We start from the raw sequence: 21,289 nt of genomic DNA, 5'->3' as shown, positions 1-21,289 counted from the left end.
TCCCTTTGAAAGGCCATTTGGCAGTATCGTCTAGAACTGAGCCTGTTATACCCTAGTAGCCTGCAATTCTACCCCTAGGCATCCACCTCCCCCTGAAGAGAGTCCATGTATACGCTAACCAAAAGACATACACAAAAATGTTTATAGCAGCACTGTTCTTAATATACAAAAACTGCATCAACCTAAATATTTCAACCCCTGTGGGATGAATGAGTAAACTGCAGTCCTTTTGGTGGTGCGCACACCTCAGCAACAGGATGAATAAACAACTACTGCTACACAACAGCAGATTCACCACAGGTGCTCCACACGCAAGCTCTGACACACGGCCGGCAACAGTGCCAGCGTCACTTTCTGGATATTCATTTCACTCTACATTTGTTTGATGCATCTTTGCGCATATAGAGCACGTTTTTGAAAACTTATAAAGGTTAAAGAAAACACAGATAAAGTGATACACAACTGGCTCATGTTTTTACCCCCAAGAAACATTTTCTAAAGTCCAGTTACAACACATTCTGTCCCCTAATGGGGGAAGGAGGCCTTTCTCACCATCAAGAATGTTAATACCTAGTCAGAGGGATGTGAGCCACTATAATACACAGCATAAAGTGATAAGGCCCGTAAGACACACAGAATTTAGCAGAGGAAAAATCAGACATTTGAGCTAGATCTTTAAAAAACTGGAAGTATCTGGGCACTCAATTTTGGGACAGACCTTTCATCTGTTCCCTGAGCCTGGCTTGTGTAAAAGGTGGATAGAAGTCACCTCGGGGCTGCTCTCTTGTATTTACCCAGGGGCTTGAACCACGGTCCTTGAAGGCTAATGGGGACCTGGTATCTCACAAAGCAGACAGAGCAGCTTGATCACAGTGACTGACTCTATAGAAACATAAAAGAGGGCCCATATGCTACACTTGTCCAAGCCTTCCTATGGTTCTTTCTTTCTCCTTTTTATTTTTTAATTCTTACTTTCTTTAAAAGAAAACTTCAGTGCAGACTTTTGGCCATAAAGAGTGTAGAATGAAAACAGACATCCACATCTTGGAAGGTAACGCTTCCCAATTTGTCACCTGTGATCACCACGTGGCTACCACAGAAGGGAGCGCCAGTGCAGGTTAGAAGCCATCCAACCAGCTCCCCTAGTCTCAATTTAGCAAAATCTATGACAACTCAAGCACAGATTTTTGTCTCCCAGGCTCAATTTCAGAGAAAAATAGGCCCGTATAAAACTAGCATCTGTAGGACAGATCAGGATGGGCTGAGGCAGGACTTAACATATGACTTCCCAGTTGAACCAAACAATTAAATCTGTGCCAGCACCTGCGGATTGATGCCCTCACAGATTCTCAGCACCCTGCCTCTCAGCCCCTCCATCTGCCTGGCTGCTCAGCACCTCTGACAGACTGCAAACAACATTATGATGTATGCTGGAAATGTTAGCTCACAACCACAGCTAAGAACTCCAAACACTTCAAAACAATATATAACGCACTGGATTGAAGGATTCTGAGCAGACCTGCGTCAATGGCTAGGTTGTAAAAGAAGGCAGATTTAGAATGCATATTATTCATAAATACTGCAATGTTTGAACTTCCAGTCACTATACAATTTAATGGGCATTCAACTATTTTAAAACCTAATCCAAAAATAATTTCTAGATTAAGTAAATCTCCAGGTTCCTCTTCACAATTAGATAACATAAAACGTCTCATTTTTAAACTACATGCATATAGCCCTAAATAAAATTCACTTTGAGAACACCATTGTCCTCAAACTATATAATTCTTCGAGAGGCATAAACTTGGGTGTTAGTAGTAATGTGCACAAATGATATCAAAAGCACCCCCAGAGATGTGCTGCATTCTGAGGCTCTGGACGCCTTAGAATACAAAGGGAAAAAATAATACACTAGAGCCCTGGAACAATAACAAGACGTTATAAAGCTAAGAACAGTGTTATATAATTTGGGTTTAATTCAATTTCCAATTGACCCTCTTACCCAGCTTTCTGTAACTATTCACACAAAAGCAAATTCTCATTCTTTTTTGGGAAAGTGTAAAGGAGCTGGGAGAAAGAATACAAAATCCAACGAGGCCAGCTCATGCTCCTTCTATATTTTATGAATTCGTATAAATAATATGTGGCTCATTTTAAATGTCTGAACTTTGGTAGCATCTTGTCAGTAAATATTCAACACATTGGAGATCATTTATTTTAATAAAGTTCCATGACTCACCAGCAACCAAAGACTTGATTTTAATTCAAAGTTCAAAACATAATTCCCATTTTCTCATAATAAAAAATCTTTCTAAATAAATAATAGATCAAAGTAGCAGCACAGTGATGGCATCTACATCCCAATATCCTTCAGCCAGTGGTCCTTGGAAAAGGGAGAAGTCACGAGGAAATGGAGAAGGAAAGACAGGCAGAAAATGAGACTTTCTATCACTTGTGTCACTGTACTAAGGTCAGGGGCACCTGGCGGAAAAGGCACACTCCTCCCAGACTTGCCACATATAGGGTTCGACAGGGTCCTGTGGGAACCCTCAGCTCCATGTAGGCAGGAGAACACCACAGTGCTTCTCCCACAAGGATCCCACTCATCTTGAAAGGCAGTTATTTATGAGTCACCCTACAAAGTTCAAATGTTTATGTTTTTACATATTTTTTTTCTAGTTCCCAGGAGTTCTGACCTTAAAAGCTCAAAGAAAAATGCAGCACTCCACAACGCTTCTCAGAACCCCCAGGTGAGTAGTTTCTCTGTAGCTCTCAGTAAAATCCCAACCAACAAAAAATAAAGTTCATTAAAGTGCAATTCAGGATGCTAATTTATTCCCCTTTATAACTCAGAAAGAACACTGCATTCAAAACAAAAAAGTTAAAGATGTAAAAATGTGGGTCTGCCTGGATCCACCCAACCTGGCAGGAACGGCACGGCCTCCAGGTAGCCTTCTCTCCGGGCTCAGCAGCTATAAAAGCCTAACTCTCTGCAGAAAGAGCTCTTGTTCATTTATGTGTCTACTTAGCTGAGCCACAGCACCCAGTGTGGTCCAGCATTCTCCTGTGAGGGTGGCTCTGGGAGAGATAAACATTTAATATGGTGGATCCTGAGGAAAGAGATGCCCTCCACAGTGTGGTGGGCCTCATCCAATCAGCTAAAGTCTGACTATAAGACTGACCTTCCCCAGGCTAAAGAGGTCTCTGGGCTTGAATTAACATTGGTTCCTGGGTCCACCAGCCTGCTGACCTGCCCCAAGGGTGTGGACTTGCCAGCCTCGATAACCACATGAGCCAAACACACAGAGCCTACTGGTTCTACTTCTCTAGAGAACCCTGCCTTATCCATCCCTGCCCCCAAATGAGTCAGGGCCATGTTCCAGAGCGGTTATGAGTAAAAGGAATGGAACCACATACTCTCCACTGGTCTGAGTCAACAGGCAGCTGTACCCAGCCATGAAGGTCCAAGAGGGCAGAGGAGCCAGGGAATAGTGAACAGCACATCCTCAGAACAAAGAAAACATCCTCTCTGGCCACTGCCTTCAATGAAATGGATGCCCAGGCAAATACCTAAGTCTCTGCACAACACGGACTAACACAGCACAAACCAAATGTCTTCTGTGTGCCCACAACCAGTGACAAGCTGGAAATCGTATGGGTGTGAACATCAGGAGAGCCAATCCCAACACCCTGGTTTCTGTTACACGGTATCTTCCCTCTGAGGGACACCTAATTACTCTCCTGTGTCACTTCGATTCAGACTGAGGCAGCCAATATTAGAACTGTGGTCACAGACAAAGGCTCTGAAGGACGGGGAAGCCGGTGATGGAGCTCGGCCGGAGGACTCCTCCCAGGCACCGAGTGTGATGTGCCCCAGAAAGAAGCAGTGAGCTTGCACAGTCAGTTGTTGTTTTATTGGCAGATGCTCCAACAGGAATTCAAATTATATGTGAAGCTAAAATTTCTGATACATTTTCTAATGAAAAGTGTCAGGATTTAAAACAACCCTTGGGATCCCCGGGTGGCTCAACAGTTTGGCGCTTGCCTTTGGCCCAAGGTGTGATCCTGGAGTCCCGAGATCGAGTCCCACATTGGGCTCCCTGCAGGGAGCCTGCTTCTCCCTCTACTTGTGTCTCGCCTCTCTCTCTCTCTCTCTCTCTCTCTCTCTGTGTCTCTCATGAGTGAATGAATGAATGAATGAATAAATAAATAAACAATCTAAAAAATTAAAAATTAAAATAAAATAAAACAACCCGTCTGCCCTGCTGCCGTCTTCATAATCAACGTGTGTGTCAGCTATGCGTGCACATGTGGGCACTCAGAGGCGCAGTCTCTGAGGTTTAGAGCTACGGAGACTCTGCATCCACCCGGCATCCCCCTGGGACGTACCGGCTCTGCCTCCTTAGACCTTCACATCAGTCACAGGAAACAGGTATCAATATCCTACTTGTGGGGAAAGGATTCTCGGAGCGATGAAAGAATCAATCAGTCTGAGGCCACAAAGCCAAGAACGAGCGGGCTGTGCTCTGCACCCAGATCCACCTGGCGACCCTTCTTCACTACGTGAAGCATCCTCCCAGCAACACAGAAACCACCACATCCCAGGCCATCTAATTACTCCCGGAACCTTTCCAACACAAGTGAGATGACAAAGCTGGCTGTCCAACTGGGGAAGGATTCTGAGGCACTGGCTGTGGGCTCTGTCCCCAGCAGCCCCTCGGGAGCTGCAGGCCACTCTGCTCCCTTGCAAATGCCCAGCAGCAGCCCTTCTGGGGCTAGAAGGGGGACCAGCCACATCCCTCCTTGGCTTTCTGTCCCCCATTCCATCCCCACACTTTCCAACTCTCCTTAGGAGGGCCTCCACTTCCAGGGGCTGCTTCCCAAGACTACTCAGGCTCTTAGCCACTTGCCTGCAGCCATCCCATATCTGGTCTGTTCTGTGAATGTGTCTCAGAATAGAGCATCCAGAAGTAAATAAGATACTCCATATGCAGTCTCAAGTCCCCAAGTGACAGGCATGCAGGAGCCCATGAACGGAGATCTATACAGCAGTCAAACATCCCTAGGTCGTCTTTGCACGTGGATTACTACACGTTCATCCGTATTGGCACAACTGGTGGAATAAATAGAAACAGAGAAACAGAAGGAAAGGAAGGAAAGGAAGAAGGCAGGAGGGAGAGCAGGAGGGAAGGAGCCAAACACAGGACTCACAATGTGTCCCCGACCTATCCGGCCACACTCCACCAGCACCTCGTCCTTGCACGACTGTGTTCAATCCCGATGCTGTCAACCACATTTACCACCTGTCCTTCCCGGATTTGTATCATCAGCAAACCTGGTAAACACACTTTCCAAATCTTTATCCAAGGAGCTGACAGAAATGTTTATAGGCCAGGGTCAACACCCAAGCAATGAGCTATATCCCCCTAGGCTGCATGAAAGGCACAGAACCACCCCAGAGCACGGGCAGCACGGAGCCACCCACAAGCGATGCCCGGCAGGCACCTGTCTCTCTGTCTTACTCAACGGGGGCAGAGGGCACAGACGATAACAGTAGGGGCACAGCCAGCCCATAAACATGTAAACATGTTCAACTGTACCAGCAATCGAAAAGTGCAATTGAAAAAGAATGCCCAGGTATCTACTTAATTGCAAACACGTGTTTGGTGGCAATGCCAAGGGTTGGCAACAGTACTGGGAAAGAGGCATCCAGGCCCACCAGTGGGGTGTATAAAAGCCTCAAATCTGTGTCTTCTGAGTTCTGGTGCTTCCACAATGGCCCTCCCAGGCTACCCAATTCCTCAATGTAGTCAACAACAGCCTTTCCAGTGGGAACCAACCCAAGAGGCGTCAGAATCCACTCTGGTGTGACCTCCTTCACCAGGCTCTCAGCTCTGGGCCGCTATCCCCCTGCCCTAATTGCCCCAGGACCAGGCGCCTGACTGACAGCTGTGGGCAGCCCCTGAGCCCCAGGGCCTAGGGAGGTTATTCAAACCAGCCAACCATCAAGCTGCTTACCCTGCCTGCCTGTGCCTCCCAAAAGAAACCCTAGTAAACACCCTCACCCACCCACCATTCCCCTCCAACCTCTGCCACCTGGACCCCAGGGCTCCCCCACAGGCCTCCTGTGGCAGGGCTCACCCCCTTCCCTTGGCAACTGTAATAAAACTACCTTTTCAATGGTTGATTGTCTCCTGATCTGCTAGCCCGACTGCACCTTAAATTTTCTACCAAAACAATATTAAAACACATTCATGAAAGCAATTTTGCAAACTATGTCAGTACCCCTAATATGCTCATATCCAGGTGTGCATGACTTCTAGAAACCTAAACTAAAAAAACCACCAGAAATCGGGACAAAGATTTACCTACAGAGATCCTCATTATAACGTTACTTACAGTGTTGAAAAGTCAGAAACAGCCTAAATATCTAACAGAAGAAAGGTGCTTATAAAAAGTATAGGTACATCCCAGTAACTGTAAACTTTGATATTAAATAACTTTAAGTTACTATGAAACCGCTAAGAATCAAGTTTTTAAAGAATGTGTAAATGATAAGGGTAATACACACATGTGGATTTTAAGTGAAAAAAGCAGGACAAAAAAAAAAAAGAAAAAAGCAGGACACAAAACAGTCTCTAAAATATGATCTCAATTCTTATGCAAAAAAGAGGTAGGGGGAGAGAAATATGTGTGTGTGATTCCGGAGAAATTCTCCCGGAAAAGGAAATAAACTCAGCAAACACAGCCTGCCCTTAAGGAAGCTACATGCACATCAAGTGATCGATTCTATTCTAAACATTTACAAGTCGACTACTTTACAATTCTGGTTATCCTTCTAAAATACAGAAAATATCCTTCCAAAATAGCCAATTACAGATGCAAAGCTGTGGGTTCTCTTCCCGGGGGAAGATACAATCTTGGAATGAACAACCACGGACAGAAATAGAGTGAACAACCTAAGAACTTTACACAAGTGTACTGAGATGCTCTTGATTCTAGTAACACAGTTTACAACAAAGACTGAACATAGATTACAGACCTCTTTGAAATACCTTAATTTTCTTTGTGATCCGAAAACAACTCAAGGGCAAGGCTGGCAGGCTCACTTCTGGTGTCCTCACGTGGGGTTGGGCTCTGACTCTCCACCCGCCACCCCCACTTTGAAGAAAAGACTAGATCTTCGTCCCCCTACCACCCCATCCATGGTGACCCTGTGTTTGCAGGGCTCTCATCAGACCCATGCCATCCGTGCTGGGGTGGCAACTTGAAGGGGTCCCAAAGTTCTCTCAAAGCCCCTCATTTGGGGAAGCCTATGTAGACAATGATGCAAGATTCTACATAGGAATAACAACACCTGAGTGAGACAGATAAAGGGCAGCTCCTTGTTTACAAAGCAAACCCTCTGCTGCTTCCTGGCCTCTGCCTGGGGATGCAAGCACCAGGGCTGCGGGCCTGACTGCTCCTTTCCCAGGGGGCTTTCTCAGGGTTCCGCCACTGGGGACACTAGAGGGACATGACTAGGTGACAGGAGGAAGCCTGGGTCCTTTCTGCTTGTACCCCTCAGGAGGCCTCACTGCACACCCCGCAGAGGGGTCAGCATCCTGTATCCTTACTTCAGTGGCCTGAGCCCCCAACTCCTGGGCCCCTCCTCAAATCCTCTAGATTTTAGTAACTCCAACCCCTACCTTATTCCCCAGCTCTCAGGTTGCTGACTGCCTCCTGTAACTAATACCTGGAGGCTCTGTTTGCTCTTTCAACTCCTCAGAAACCAATGCCCTATGGAAACCCCCTCTGTCGCAATAGCTGGGATGTGTTCCAGTTCCTTTACTGGATCCTGATTCATACCCCTTCATGTCAAAGAGAGAAGATGCATACAATCACATTAGGGCAATAGAAACTGGGGAGAGTACTGAGTCAGCCCTGTCACCTGGATCAAAACCTAGGACTGGAAGATGTCCCCTGTCTTTCCCCAGCTCACCCCCTGACTTGGGAGACAGTCAGGCCTGAGTTCCCAGGACCTTGTGCAAATTACTTCACCTCTTGCCCCTTCAATTCCCTCCTCTGGGGGCACCTGGGTGGCTCAGTGATTGGGTGCCTACCTTCGGCTCAGGTCGTGATCCTGGGGTCCTGGGATAGAGTCCCACATAGGGCTCCCCACAGGGAGCCTGCTTCTCCCTCTGCCTGTGTCTCTGTGCCTCTCTGTGTTTCTCATGAATGAAAAATAAAATCTTTTTTTTTTTTTTTAAATCCGTCCTCTGTAAACTCAGGATAAAAACTACGTCTACACCACAGGAGAATGAGTACTCTGATGGCATCGCCCCACCCCCAGTGCCCACAAAAGACTCTGCTCTAGGTCACACAGCCCAACCCTAACTGAACCTCCTCTGCTGAGATCGCCCTGACTCCCTTCACAATCCTGGCCAAACACCTTAATAAATTCCAACTTATGTACATTCTTTCTAAATATAATGCTTATTTAAAAAAGAAAAAAAAAACAGCTTATAAACAGGAACGCCATCCCCTCCCTCATTCTGGGCATTGCACTCTGTTAATGTACCCAGAAGATGACACTCAAGCTTTGATTCGTTTGTTTTTGGCAGCACATCATGGTGTTAAGCCACATTTTGCCTTCAATAACTAAAACACCTAAATGTTTTCAGATGCATGAATGGTGTTCAAATTGACGGTTTTGTCATTAAGTACACATCTTCTCAATGATAAATGAAAACCACTCTAGATTTCAGCGATTCATCCAGCTCCTCTGGGGAGCCCTGCAGCTCCAGGGCCCCTCTGAGAAAGGCACCAGAGACAGACAGACATGCTCCCGGAACACAGCACATAGGAAAGTACAGCCTTCACACACGGCCACCAGGTCTGCACGTTGGCTATGTCTCTACCAGCTGCACGACCCGAAGCCAGTTTCCTTCCTGCTCCATGCTTCATGTGCCTCATCCGTAAGATTGGTATCCACCTCATTGGGTTATTGGGAGGATCAGAGGACTTAATATACATAAAGCACTTAAATTGTGCATGGCACACACTAGGTGCACAGGAACTTACCTAGAAAGAGAGCCATCACCAACAACACCATTTCCACTGACATTTGGACAAGTTTTCTCATACTAAAGCTCATAGACAAAGTTTAAAAATTGAGACAGGGTACCGCATGATGGTAATGGATCCCAGGGGGCCAGGACTGACAGAAGGGACTTCCTGATGACATAATTCCCTAGTCACATCCCATACTGTGTTCTTATCTGTGACTTGATGAAAGGTTCAGAATGTCTGCTCATCCCATTCTTTTTTGTTCATTTAAGGTAAATTTATTTGAGAGAGAGAGTGCACAAGCAGGGGGCAGGGAGAGAGAGAATCTCCAGCACACTCTCAGCTGAGGGTGGAGCCTGACACAGGGCTCCATCTCACAACCCTGATGTCACAACCTCAGCTGAATCCAAGTGTCAGATGCCCAGGCTACTGAGCCAACCAGGCACCGCCCCCCCACCCCCCTCCTCGCTCATTCAATTCTTAAATGGCATAGCTGGAAAGGAGTGTAAGTAAGCTGGCTAAAAGAATCAGGCATCTTTTGATTTAGTCTTTTTTTTTTTTTTTAAAAGACCAGACAAAGTAACTAAATCAAATGAGATACAACTGAAGATTAAATTCTTGGTTCTCGGGCAGCCCGGGTGGCACAGCGGTTTAGCGGGTGGCACAGCGGTTTAGCGCCGCCTGCAGCCCAGGGTATGATCCTGGAGACCCTGGATTGAGTCCCAGGTCGGGCTCCCTGCATGGAGCCTGCTTCTCCCTCTGCCTGTGTCTCTGCCTCTCATTCTCTCTCTGGGTCTCTATGAATAAATAAATAAAATCTTAAATTAATTAATTAATTAATCCTTGGTTCTCGTGCAGCCCAGGTGGCTCAGCAGTTTAGCGCTGCTTTCAGCCTAGGGCCTGATCCTGGGGGCCTGGGATCGAGTCCTGCGTCGGTTCCCAGCGTGGCGCCTGCTTCTCCCTCTGCCTGTGTCTCTGCCTCTCTCTCTCTCTCTGTCTATCATGAATAAATAAAAAATCTTTGGAAAAAAAAATCTGTGACTATTTATATTCAAATTAATACACTATAAATTTTGAACTCAAATATCTTATTAACCTCACTTTAATTCATTAACTCAGTAATTTAGCTTTTTGGTACTTTTAATTTAGTAAAAGGACTATTTCACACATTTTACTGTTAATGCTTAACTAGCAATCTTTCTCCCTTCTTATGCATCTGTGTCTTACTGAACTATTTTGTATCATTTGTTTGATTAATAAATGACAAAGAAAGGGGCCCATAAGCACTGGAAATATTTAATAGGATGCAGGAAGCAACTAAGCAGATGAGGACCTCCACACCCCGCGATAAGGACAGGGCTCCCCAGGCCTAGTCTCATGATGCTGGGTGACAGGGCAGTAGCAGGCAAGGAAGAGACCACCTCGGTCAAATATTTTGCTTTCTTTTGACAAGCAACCTCCTTAAAAGCGTCAAGGAGTCTTCAAGACAGTAAGAAACTGCAAGATCCGAATCTAAGGGAGCAGGGACTCCAAGGCAACAGCAGACCCCAGGGCATCTGCAGGTGAGGGGAAGAGGAATCAGGGAGCCCAGAGCATGAAGACTAAGGCAAGATTCCCCTGTAAGCTCGGACCCCACAGGCTGTGCTCTCAGGGCAGGGAGGTATAGCAGGCACCACCTCTCCTCCTACCCAAGCACCCCTGGGCACTTGGCGATGACAGGGCCAGGAAAGGAACAAAAGGTGGCCCTGTGGACACACAGCCACAGGTGGCCTTCATGCACTTCTTACACAGCTGAACTGAGTTATACTTCAGATGTCATACAACCGAGGGTTTCGGTTAGGGCATTTGCCACTGTCACCAGCATCTAATCTCAGAGCATTCCCATCACTCCATAAAGAACTGTGGTGCCCATCTGAAGTCACTCTCCATCTCCCATCCCCGACCATAGCCAAATCTGGACATTTTACACAAAATCCAACAACGTGTCATTTTCTGTGTCCTCCGTGCAAGTTTACAAGCTGGGCTTCTAGTTGTAGGTGGCCCAGGGGAGCTCAGTCCATGAACACAGCTTACCATCATCCCAGACTGAACGAACAGCCTGCAAAACAAACAAGAGCCCAGCCTGGGGGAAGGCACCTTCATCCTGAGCCCATCCCTGCAAATCACTTCCCAAGGCAAAAGCAGTAAGTAACAAAAAATAACAAAGCACCACACAAAATAAACGCATTACCAGAGGCAATGATTAACATAAACAACAAAACAGAAGACTTCTGGAATACCAGACAAATAATAAAATGCCATCCTTATATATTCAAATGAACTAAAAGGCAAATTTAAAATAACTACAAAAAGGAAATTTTTAAAAGTGATCTAGTAGTAAACCAAAGTTCTAAAAAGTGAAAATGACAAAAAACAAACAATATTAAGAACTCAGTAGATTGAGAGGATGAAACAGAATACAGAATGAGGGAAGATTCAGTAGATGACTAATAGTAGCACAGTCGTAGCTTCAGAGAGATCGCCTGAACTGGGTAAGAAGAAACTGTCCTGCCCACAATGCAGCACAAAAGGACAAAACAGAAATGGAAGAGAAACACAGAAAAGAGAGTGAACACGTATCTAATTAGTTTCAGTGTGGGGATGGGGGGCCTGAGCGGCAGTCTTCCGGCAGCTGACTGCTCCTGAGCAACAGTGGAAGCAGGAGGCAATGGGATGGTGCCTCCCAGGTGCTGCAAGGGACCCTCATCCTCGAACTCCGTGCCCAAGGAAAGCAAACTGAAAGAATCAGGAATCAGTAAAGACATTTCCCATCAGTAGACACTTGTGATGGGAAATTCCAAAATCTTTCTTACCAAAATAAAAGTGATCCCATATAAAAGGTCTAAGGTGCAAAAAGGAATGAAGAACAAAGTGTCACAAATATGTGCACGAACCTGAAAGTACGCTGACTGAATAATATGAGAATACTAAAAATTACACATGGTGGGGTGCCTGGGTGGCTCAGTCAGTTAAGCGTCTGCCTTAGGCTTGGGTCATGATCCTGGGATCAAGCCCCGTTTCGGGCTCCCTGCTCAGTGGAGAGTCTGCTTCTCCCCCTGCCTGCTGCTCCCCCTGCTTGTGCTCTCTCTCTCTCAAATAAATAAAATCTTTTTTAAAAAAATTACTCATGGTGCTGAAACACAGAGATATAAAACACACAACACTGGCACACAGGAAACAAAAGTGTTAAATGGATCATCCGACGACTGAAGTTGTCCAGGAAAAGGATATAAGGGTCTTAATTTACTTTATAGTGTTTTTGAGTATTACTACTGTGATTGTTAGGGAATTATTACAAGAGAAAAATGGTACATTACTTCAAAAAGAGTAAAGGAGAAAGAAACTAACAAGTATTTTCAATCCATAAAAAGGTATATTAAAAAAGAAAAAGAGGGCACCTGGGTGGCTCAGTCATTTAAGCGTCTGCCTTTGGCTCAGGTAATGAATCCAGGGTCCTAGGATCAAGCCCTGTGGCAGGCTCTCTGCTTAGTGAGGAGTCTGCTTGTCCCTCTGCCTCTCCCCCAGCTTGTGCTCTCTCTCTGGCTCTTTCTCAGATAAATAAATGAAATCTTAAAAAAAAAAAAAAAAAAAGTGCTGGCAGGAAAAAAAAAATATATATATATATATATATGTATATACGCATGTATATATATGAATGACGGCATATTTAAGCCCAAATAAAGATAAATAGACTAAATGTTCCAATTAAAAGACAAAAGTTGTCGGACTAGATTTTTTTTTACTCTATCTACAAGCTGTTTACAAGAAACATGAAAAACATAAGGATACGAAAAGGATGATGTAAATAAAGAGATAGGAAAATAATCAGTGAAAATACCAAACAAGAGAAGACTGGTGTGACCACATTAATGAGACACCACAGACCTACAGCACAAAGCTATAAGGGGACAGCTGGGGACAGAGAATGACTCTGTCACAGCATAGACTCCAGTGCTCAAGGAAGACAGTTTCAGAGATGTATGACATAACATCGCCTCTAAATATAAACAAACCATGAACGGAAAGAACCATAAAGAGAACAAGACACATTTACAAACATGGTCAGAGGATTTAATACAGCTCCCTCTGTTACTGATAGAAGTCAGAGAAGTCGGTGAAGATGAACACCAGAAACAAAATATCTGACTCAATGCACACAAACAGGATGTGGCACCAACAACTGTAGGTAAACCATATATCCAAGCACAGGAGGAGCATTTATAGACTGATCAATACAAGTTTTTAAGGCAAAGTTCAACAAATTTCAAGGGACTAAAATTCAGAATGCATAGGCACACACATGAAGAGTTGTGCAAGTCAATGACCCCACAACACCAGGGGGCGCCACACACATAGGTCAGTGGGGTAAAGGGCTCCCCTACAGACATGCAGTACACCCATTACCTCATTGATGAAGTCATACGGACATTCTCTGCTCAAAATGCAACTAAGTAAGAAATCAAACATCAATCCTAGGAAAATTCCTCTATGTTTAAAAATCACAAGGCACACTTCCAAAAGCTAATAATGAAGTCAAGATGAAATTCAGAAAATAATTTGAACTGAACAATAAAAATATTAAATATCAAAACTCACTGAATGCAACTAATAAGCATTTAATTTATATATTTATATAATTCATAATCTAAATTTTTATAATTATATGCCTCTGTTAGAAAAGACAAATGACAGGGTGCCTGTGTGGCTCAGTCAGTTAGGCATCTGACTTTGGCTTGGGTCATGATCTCATGTTCCTGGGATCAAGCCTTGCATTGGGCTCTACACTGCTTCTCCCTCTGCCCCTTCCCCTGCTCATGTTCACACTCACTTTCTCTCTCTCAAATAAAATTTTTAAAAAATGGAAAAGACAAATGACTGGGAATTAATAAGTATCCATCTCAAGAATTTCCCCCTCAGGATGCCTGGGTGGCTGGCTTAGTGGTTGATCACCCACCTTCAGCCCAGGGCATGATCCTGAAGTCCCAGGATCAAGTCCCACATCGGGTTCCCTGCTTCTCTCTCGGCCTATGTCTCAGCTTCTCTCTGTGTGTCTCTCATGAATAAATAAACAAATAAATAGTCTTTAAAAAAAATTTCCCCCTCAAGAATGGGGGGGGGGGGGCTAGGCAATAAAGTAAATACAAGGAAATGATCAGATTTAAAAATAAACTATTACCAAGCAAACTATAGCCTATCAACAAAGCCAAGAGCTGGTTAGTTGAAAGACTAATAAAAGTGACAATCCTCTGGCAAAAACAGCGAGAAAGTTGGGGCACATGGGTGGCTCAGTTGGTTGGCCGCCAGCTCTTGATTTCGGCTCAGGTCATGATCTCAGGTCAGGTCATGATATTGGGGTCCTGGGACTGAGCCCTGCATTGGGCTTTGCGCTCAGCAGGGAGTCTGCCTGAGGATTCACTCTCCCCCTCTCCCTCTGCCCCTGCTCACATGCATGTGCATGCTCTCCCTCTCTCTCTCTCTCAAATAAATAAATAAATCTTTAACAAAAAATAGAAAGAGCAGACATACAAATGCTCAGTGTCAGGAATAAAAAGGGAACATAACCACGATCCAAAGACTTTTAAAAGATCACAGGAAGATACATGAACTTTATGCCCACAAATTTGAAATCTAGATACAATGGACAATGTCCTCCAAAAAAATGTTAACAATATAACTTCTCAAAACCGACTTTAGAAAAACAAAACAGAATATCATTTTAAAAGCCTAAATCAGGGATCCCTGGGTGGCGCAGCGGTTTGGCGCCTGCCTTTGGCCCAGGGCGCGATCCTGGAGACCCGGGATCGAATCCCACGTCGGGCTCCCAGCATGAAGCCTGCTTCTCCCTCTGCCTGTGTCTCTGCTTCTCTGTCTCTCTCTGTGTGACTATCATGAATAAATAAATAAAATCTTTAAAATAAATAAATAAATAAAAAATAAAAAAAATAAAAGCCTAAATCATGACTTTTAAAAACTCTTTTTACAAAGGAAAAATTAGGATTTTGTGGCTTCACTGGCAGGTACCACCAAGCGTTAATAGAACAGATACTCCCCATACTGGGGGATCATCTCCTGTGGCTCAAGAGTTTCCATAAAGCCTGAAGTGTCCCCAGAGCCACAAAGGAAGGCAGCACAGTAGGGCTGACTCCTCCAAACACCAGTTCCCTAGATAAATGGGGAAGGCTGGTGCTCGGGGCCAGCTATCCGATCCAGGGGATAGCACCTGAAGCAGGTGAGCCAGTAGGAAGCTGAGGTCTGGCTACTCTGTGTCCACACACCCTGCCTTTGCAAGCCCAGCAGCCTTACACAGGTGTGACGGGAGGAGGTAGGAAGCTGAGTGCGTGCATGGGCCGCAGGACTCCCGATGAGATGGAAGACACCGGGAATGCTGCTTATAAAACAACATACAAAAATAAGTTACCTGCTTACATACTAGAAAAAAAAATTTAACACAGCCAAACAATTCAATTCTTAAAAGATGCTATTTAGGAAAGCATCATGATAACATCAAGTACCTGAAAGAAATCCAACAAAAGACAGGCATCACCTCTACAGGGAAAAATAAATAACTTTATTTAGGGAAATTAAAGAAGACCTACCTAAGAAATGAAGACATGCCAGGTTCATGGACTGGAGCACTCAGCTTTGTAAAGATAGCAAATCTCCCCAAACTGCAATATAGGCCCAATGCAATCTCCATCAATATCCAACACATTATCTTTCTTTGAACCTGCAAACTAATTCCTCAACTTATTGGAAGAACAACCAAGACATTCTCAAAGAAAACAAGTGCCAGTAAGGAACCTGGGTGGCTCTGCCTTCAGCTCGGGTCATGATCCCAGAGTTCTGGGATCAAGCCTCACATCAGGCTCCCTGCTCTGTGGAAAGCCTGCCTCTCTCTCTCTCCCTCTGCCCTTGTGCTCTCTCCCTCTCTGTCAGATAAATAAATAAAATCTTGAAAAGAAGAGAAGAGAAAAAAAAAACAAGTGTGAGGACCTCCCTCACACAGTGTTCCATAAAGCCTAGCAATTAAGCAAGGGCTGACTAATAAGAATGAAGAGAAAGCCCCAAACAGACCTACGTCGACATGGACGCCTGACACATGACAGAGCCTTACAGATGAGGGAAAGGACAAGCTTCTCAGCAAAATTCACCAAGATGACCAGAAATCCACATGGGAAAAAACAGAAATGGGACCCCTACCTTACACCACACAAAAGCATATAAAGACCTACACATGCAAGAAAGTCCAAGGCCTTCCCAGGTCAGACAGGAGACCACCCAAGCACTAGGCTTAACGAGAGTGAGGGACCAACAGCACTGAAATCGAGAAGCCAAAAGACTCCACAAAGAACATTAAGACACACCTCAGAGTGGAAAGGTATTCTTTTTTTTTTTTAATATTTTATTTATTTATTCATGAGAGAGAGAGAGAGAGAGAGAGAGGCAGAGATGCAGGCAAGGGGAAAAGCAGGCTCCATGCAGGGAGCCCAATGCGGAACTCGATCCCGGAACTCCAGGATCACGCCCTGGGCTGAAGGCAGGTGCTCAACTGCTGAGCCACCCAGGGATCCCCAGAAAGCTTTCTTGATACACAGCCAAAATACACAAAAGCTCCTAAAATCAGTAGGAGAAAGATGACAACAGAAAAATAGAAGACCTGAACAGGCTTTTTTTTTTTTTTTTAATAAAGAGAATTTGCAATTACCCTGTACCTGTACGCGCGACTGCACAGCACATCAGAACATTTAAGAATGTTCATTTCAACATCATTCAGGAGTGGGATGGGATAAACTGTGACACAGACATGTAATGAGATATTTTACAGAAGTGAAAATGAATTAATTACGCATATTCTGAACAACCAGGGTAAATCTGACAAATGTTAACATTGAGGAAAGCAGCAACACACAAAACATAAATGCAATGCATCATTCATATAAACTTCAAAGTGGCAAAACTGAAGCACGATTTCCAGAGATGCACGCATAGGTAGGAAAATCATAAAGAAAAGTGAAGAAGTGCATCTCACCCAGAAACGGAAGAACAGCAGCTGAGACTTGGAGGGAAGAAGTAACTGTGCCGTGGGCAAAAGACTCATGGACTCCAAAGGGCTACAATGGTCTATTTCCTGACCTGGACAGAGGCTACATGGGTATAGTTTTTATAAATACTGGTTAAATTATAAATAGACATTTTATGCATTTTATCACCTCATAATTTTTTAAAAGAAAATCATATTGAATCAGGTGAGGAAAAAAATCTTCTTCAATAAAACAGCTAAATGTAAAGAGTAATTAGACTGCCCTTCCAACGCTGTAATGATTATTAACACTGAAAGAGGATTTCTGCAAGTAACTAAACCCTTAAGGTAGCAAGTCACATCCAGCACTCCTAAGACTGCGTGACAAAGTGCCAAATTTAGATTTGTAACACCAAAACAGGAAAGGATTTTATTCTTAAATCCTCTTACATGTTAAACAATTATTTCCATTTCACCCTCTGACCTACCTGGCTTTATAAAGCCCAAATGAAATGCACATGATTCTATCGGGAAAGGAGGAACTCTAAATCTAGGCTTGTAAATTACCTGTCTAGGGATCCTGCAAGCTGAACTCTTACAATCTTTGATCTGTACTATTAATTTGATACACCAATGTAATCTTAAATTTTAATGCCACATTTAAGCTGCAAAGTGAAATGCCACTGGGGGAAAAATTAGATTCAGTGAAAGAACAACTCTAACACATAACTATTTATTAACAGTACAGAATCAACTATCAACTAATCTATTTAATAAAAGGTGATATAGTTGTGCAACATTCATCTCTCCAACATATCCTATCTTCCATGACTCATCTGTGGCTCATCTGTGGTATCATACTGAGGAAGATCTCCACCTCCAGAAAAGATGGAATAACTAATCCCAGACTAGCCCTCCCACCATACATGACCAGAAAATTGCACAAAACATATAAAACACTTCTTCAGCATCAAACAACATACAGTACAGGAATATGGTCGCTGAGAGAAAGAAAGCAAATGAGGTGAGCCCCATAATCACCAAGCTTTCTACGTGGACAGACGGGGCTCCAAGCAGAGCAAAGTAGGATCACTGAGCTGAGGAGAGAGATCAGAGTTCATGGAGGCTGAAAGACCTGGGCCAGATGGCCCAGAGTATCAATTGGAAGATAGCTACACAGAGCTCTCCTCCATGTAGCTATCTACATGGGGTCCAGAAATCTATATGGCGTCTCTCATGTCCTTGGCGAAGCACTAGGCTGAGCATGCGTCAGCAAGACCACAGGAGGCCAAGCAAAGAACAGCTACTGGGTGAGGCTGGCAATCCAAGTTCCAACAAGTCAGAATGAAGAGACCTTACTAAACATCCAGAACACTCAGCAGAAAGCCCAAACAGGCCACACCTGAGGCACAGGGCTAACCTAGGCCCAGAGCAAAGGCTTCTCTAGACTAGGGGTCATCCCATTTTTCCTAGAAAGAGCCAGACAGTAAGTATTTTAGTCTTGCAGGCCTAACACCTCAACTACTCAACTCTGATACTGTAGCATGAAAATAACACAGATGATAAATGCCATGGCGGTATTCCCATAGGCACTATTTATCAAAACAAGTGGGAGGCCAGATGAGGCCTAGGGGCCATAGTTTGCCACCTCCGGATGGGCTAGAAGACAAGCCTTGAGAGAATGAAGTTGATACCAAGTCGATTAACTGCCCAACAGAACAAAATCCAACACTGTTTAAGTGAAGACGATACCAGACCCACACACACAACACAACAATCACAATGTCCAGCATCCAACAGAAAATTACTAGATGTAAGGAAAAGCAGGAAAATGTAATCTGTAAACAGAAGAAAAGCAGTTAACAGAAACAGACCCAAAAATAACAGTGATGATGGAAACAGCAGACAAAAAGAGCATTAAAGTGGTTATAAATTTGTATAAGGATTTAAAGGAAAATGTGAATATAAAGGAGAGAAATATAAACCATGAAAAAGACCCAAATAGAATTTCTAGAAAATAAAAATATAATATCTGAAATGGAAAAAACACTGGATGGGCTTAACAACATATCACACACTACAGAAGGGTAGATGACAGAACCTGAAGACATGGCAATAGAAACAATCCAACCAGAAATAGCAGAAAAGGGCATAAGCAGTAAAGAGCCTCAACAGAGCAATGTCAAGTATCTAAAACAAATGTCAAGCTTTGCGCAGTGGCAGTATCATAGCCAATGAGGTTTATCCGAGGTGTGATTATTGCTAATAAAACAAATGTCATCAAAGGGGCACCTGGCTGACTCAGACTCTTGATTTCGGCTCAGGTCATGATCTCAGGGTCATGAGATCCAGCCCTGCATCAGGCATTGCATTCAGCATGGAGTCTGTGTCTCTCCTTCTCTACCTCCCACTGCCCCTCCCCCCACTCTCGCACATGCATGCATACACGCATGCTCTCTCTCAAATAAATAAAAATATTTTTAAAAAGATGTAACACTGCAAACCTTAAAACCACCACCAAATCTCCATCCACAGAGGCCATATCATAAAAGTAATCTTTTTCTTAATTACCGTTAAAAAAATCATGCAGGATTTAAAAATTAAGCACAGGAAAATAAAATGTTTTATAAATATAATTCTATCAATCCCTACCTCTCATCCTGCCCGTACGTGTGTACTTTTCCATGAATGTTTTACATAGATAAACACATACTGTTATATGTACATACAGCTTTTTAAGAGCACAGACAGGATGTCATATAACCTGTTCCATGCCTTGTTTGGAGGTTACTTTAGTTTTTTTAATTTAATAATATGTCTTAGAAACCTTCCCATGAGAGCACATGTAGAAGGACTTTGCTGTCTTCGCTAGCTGCAAGGAGTCTGGTGTACAATGCACCATAATTCAACCAGTTCTCTGTTGATGGACACGAGGTCGTCTGCAACCACTCAGGAAACACTCAGTGAATGAGTGAGTGCTGCCATGAATATTCTTACAGGAAACAGGAATAATTTTAAAATGGCAGTTTTCTCCATTTGCTTAGATTTATTATTCCTGGATTAGGCTCATAATTCTATAAAGATAATTCCTTATCTTTATCTTATCTATAAAATCAGGCCATTTGTGAAAATATTAACATACTACTTTTGGAACATGTGTCTACATTCAAGCCATCAAATGAAGAATACAAATAATCTACAGAATTAACCTTAATCTACTCAGCATGAAATTCATCTCCAAGAAAAAAGACATCATCAGAGACAATCTGGTAACTATTTCTCAAATATAGTTATTTAAGTGATTATATATTTAGTTAAGTGAAAACTCTCAGTAATTAAATAAAGCAATAAAATAGATCATAAATTAGGATCCTCTGTCTAAAGTTTCATGTAGTAACCTAAGACACTAACAGAGCACTAGCAAATGTATCATAAATAAGCATGTCCTGGCAGAGCTTACAGTAAGCAAGGGCAGAGGCAAGGGGCTCACAGCCAACCCCCAGCCAAGGAGGACAGATGAGTGTTAGAGTTGGGGACAGGAGGAGTGGCCAAGGGAATGAGGCGGGGTCTCCAAGTCCACTCCAAAAAGGCATGCTTTTTTGGCACTGTGGGTTCTGGACAGCATCTGAAGTAGACCTAGCACAGGGAGCCCAAACCACTGAGGGGTCACTGCCTGACACACTGGGCTGCAGGACCCAGCAAACCTGACACCAGGGAGAGCCGGTCAGGTACTCAAAACTGAAACTCAGGAGAATATGAAGCAAACCAGAACTCATGGAGGAAACTCAAGCTCTGAAACTTAGTAACAGGTGCCTAGCTGTTGTGAGAGCAGGGAGTCGCTGAACAGAAAGAGCAAGGGCCCAGTGATCAGCACCAGGACACAAAGAACGAATCAAAGTTACAGAAATATGGCTTCAGATACAGTTCCCAAGTCCAGTGGTCAGTGCCAGGTCTTCAACTTCTGGGTCAGCCCCCACACCCTTCCTCCCAGTGGGGTCCCAGGACAGTTGACTGCTTGGCTCATTTCTTCTGGGACTCAGGACAGCACTAGGCCAATGAGCCCACCTGTGGGAAAGGCAATACAGAGTTAATAGTTGGGGGTGTCACCAGCAGCAGGAAGGGCCTTACAGCAAGCACATGTCCAGAGACGTCCTCCAGTAGCTCCTGGTGAACCCAGCAGTT

The 21,289-nt window shown here is 44.0% G+C and overlaps 1 protein-coding gene and 1 non-coding gene across 5 annotated transcripts in view; one reads left to right on the top strand and one right to left on the bottom strand.

Moving 5' to 3' along the window:
- Positions 1 to 21,289, bottom strand: part of RPTOR (regulatory associated protein of MTOR complex 1) — a 333,077-nt gene that overhangs the window by 292,017 nt on the left and 19,771 nt on the right. The window lies entirely within an intron of this gene.
- LOC140607703 (U4 spliceosomal RNA) lies at positions 19,313 to 19,448 on the top strand. The gene has a single exon (XR_012009649.1). It is a non-coding gene; the product is annotated as a U4 spliceosomal RNA (small nuclear RNA).

Source organism: Canis lupus, chromosome 16 (assembly GCF_048164855.1).
Source record: "Canis lupus baileyi chromosome 16, mCanLup2.hap1, whole genome shotgun sequence".
In the NCBI taxonomy this organism is placed as follows: Eukaryota; Metazoa; Chordata; class Mammalia; order Carnivora; family Canidae; genus Canis; species Canis lupus.
The sequence above is the reverse complement of the archived record's forward strand: the minus strand, read 5'-3'. Positions and strand labels throughout refer to the sequence as shown.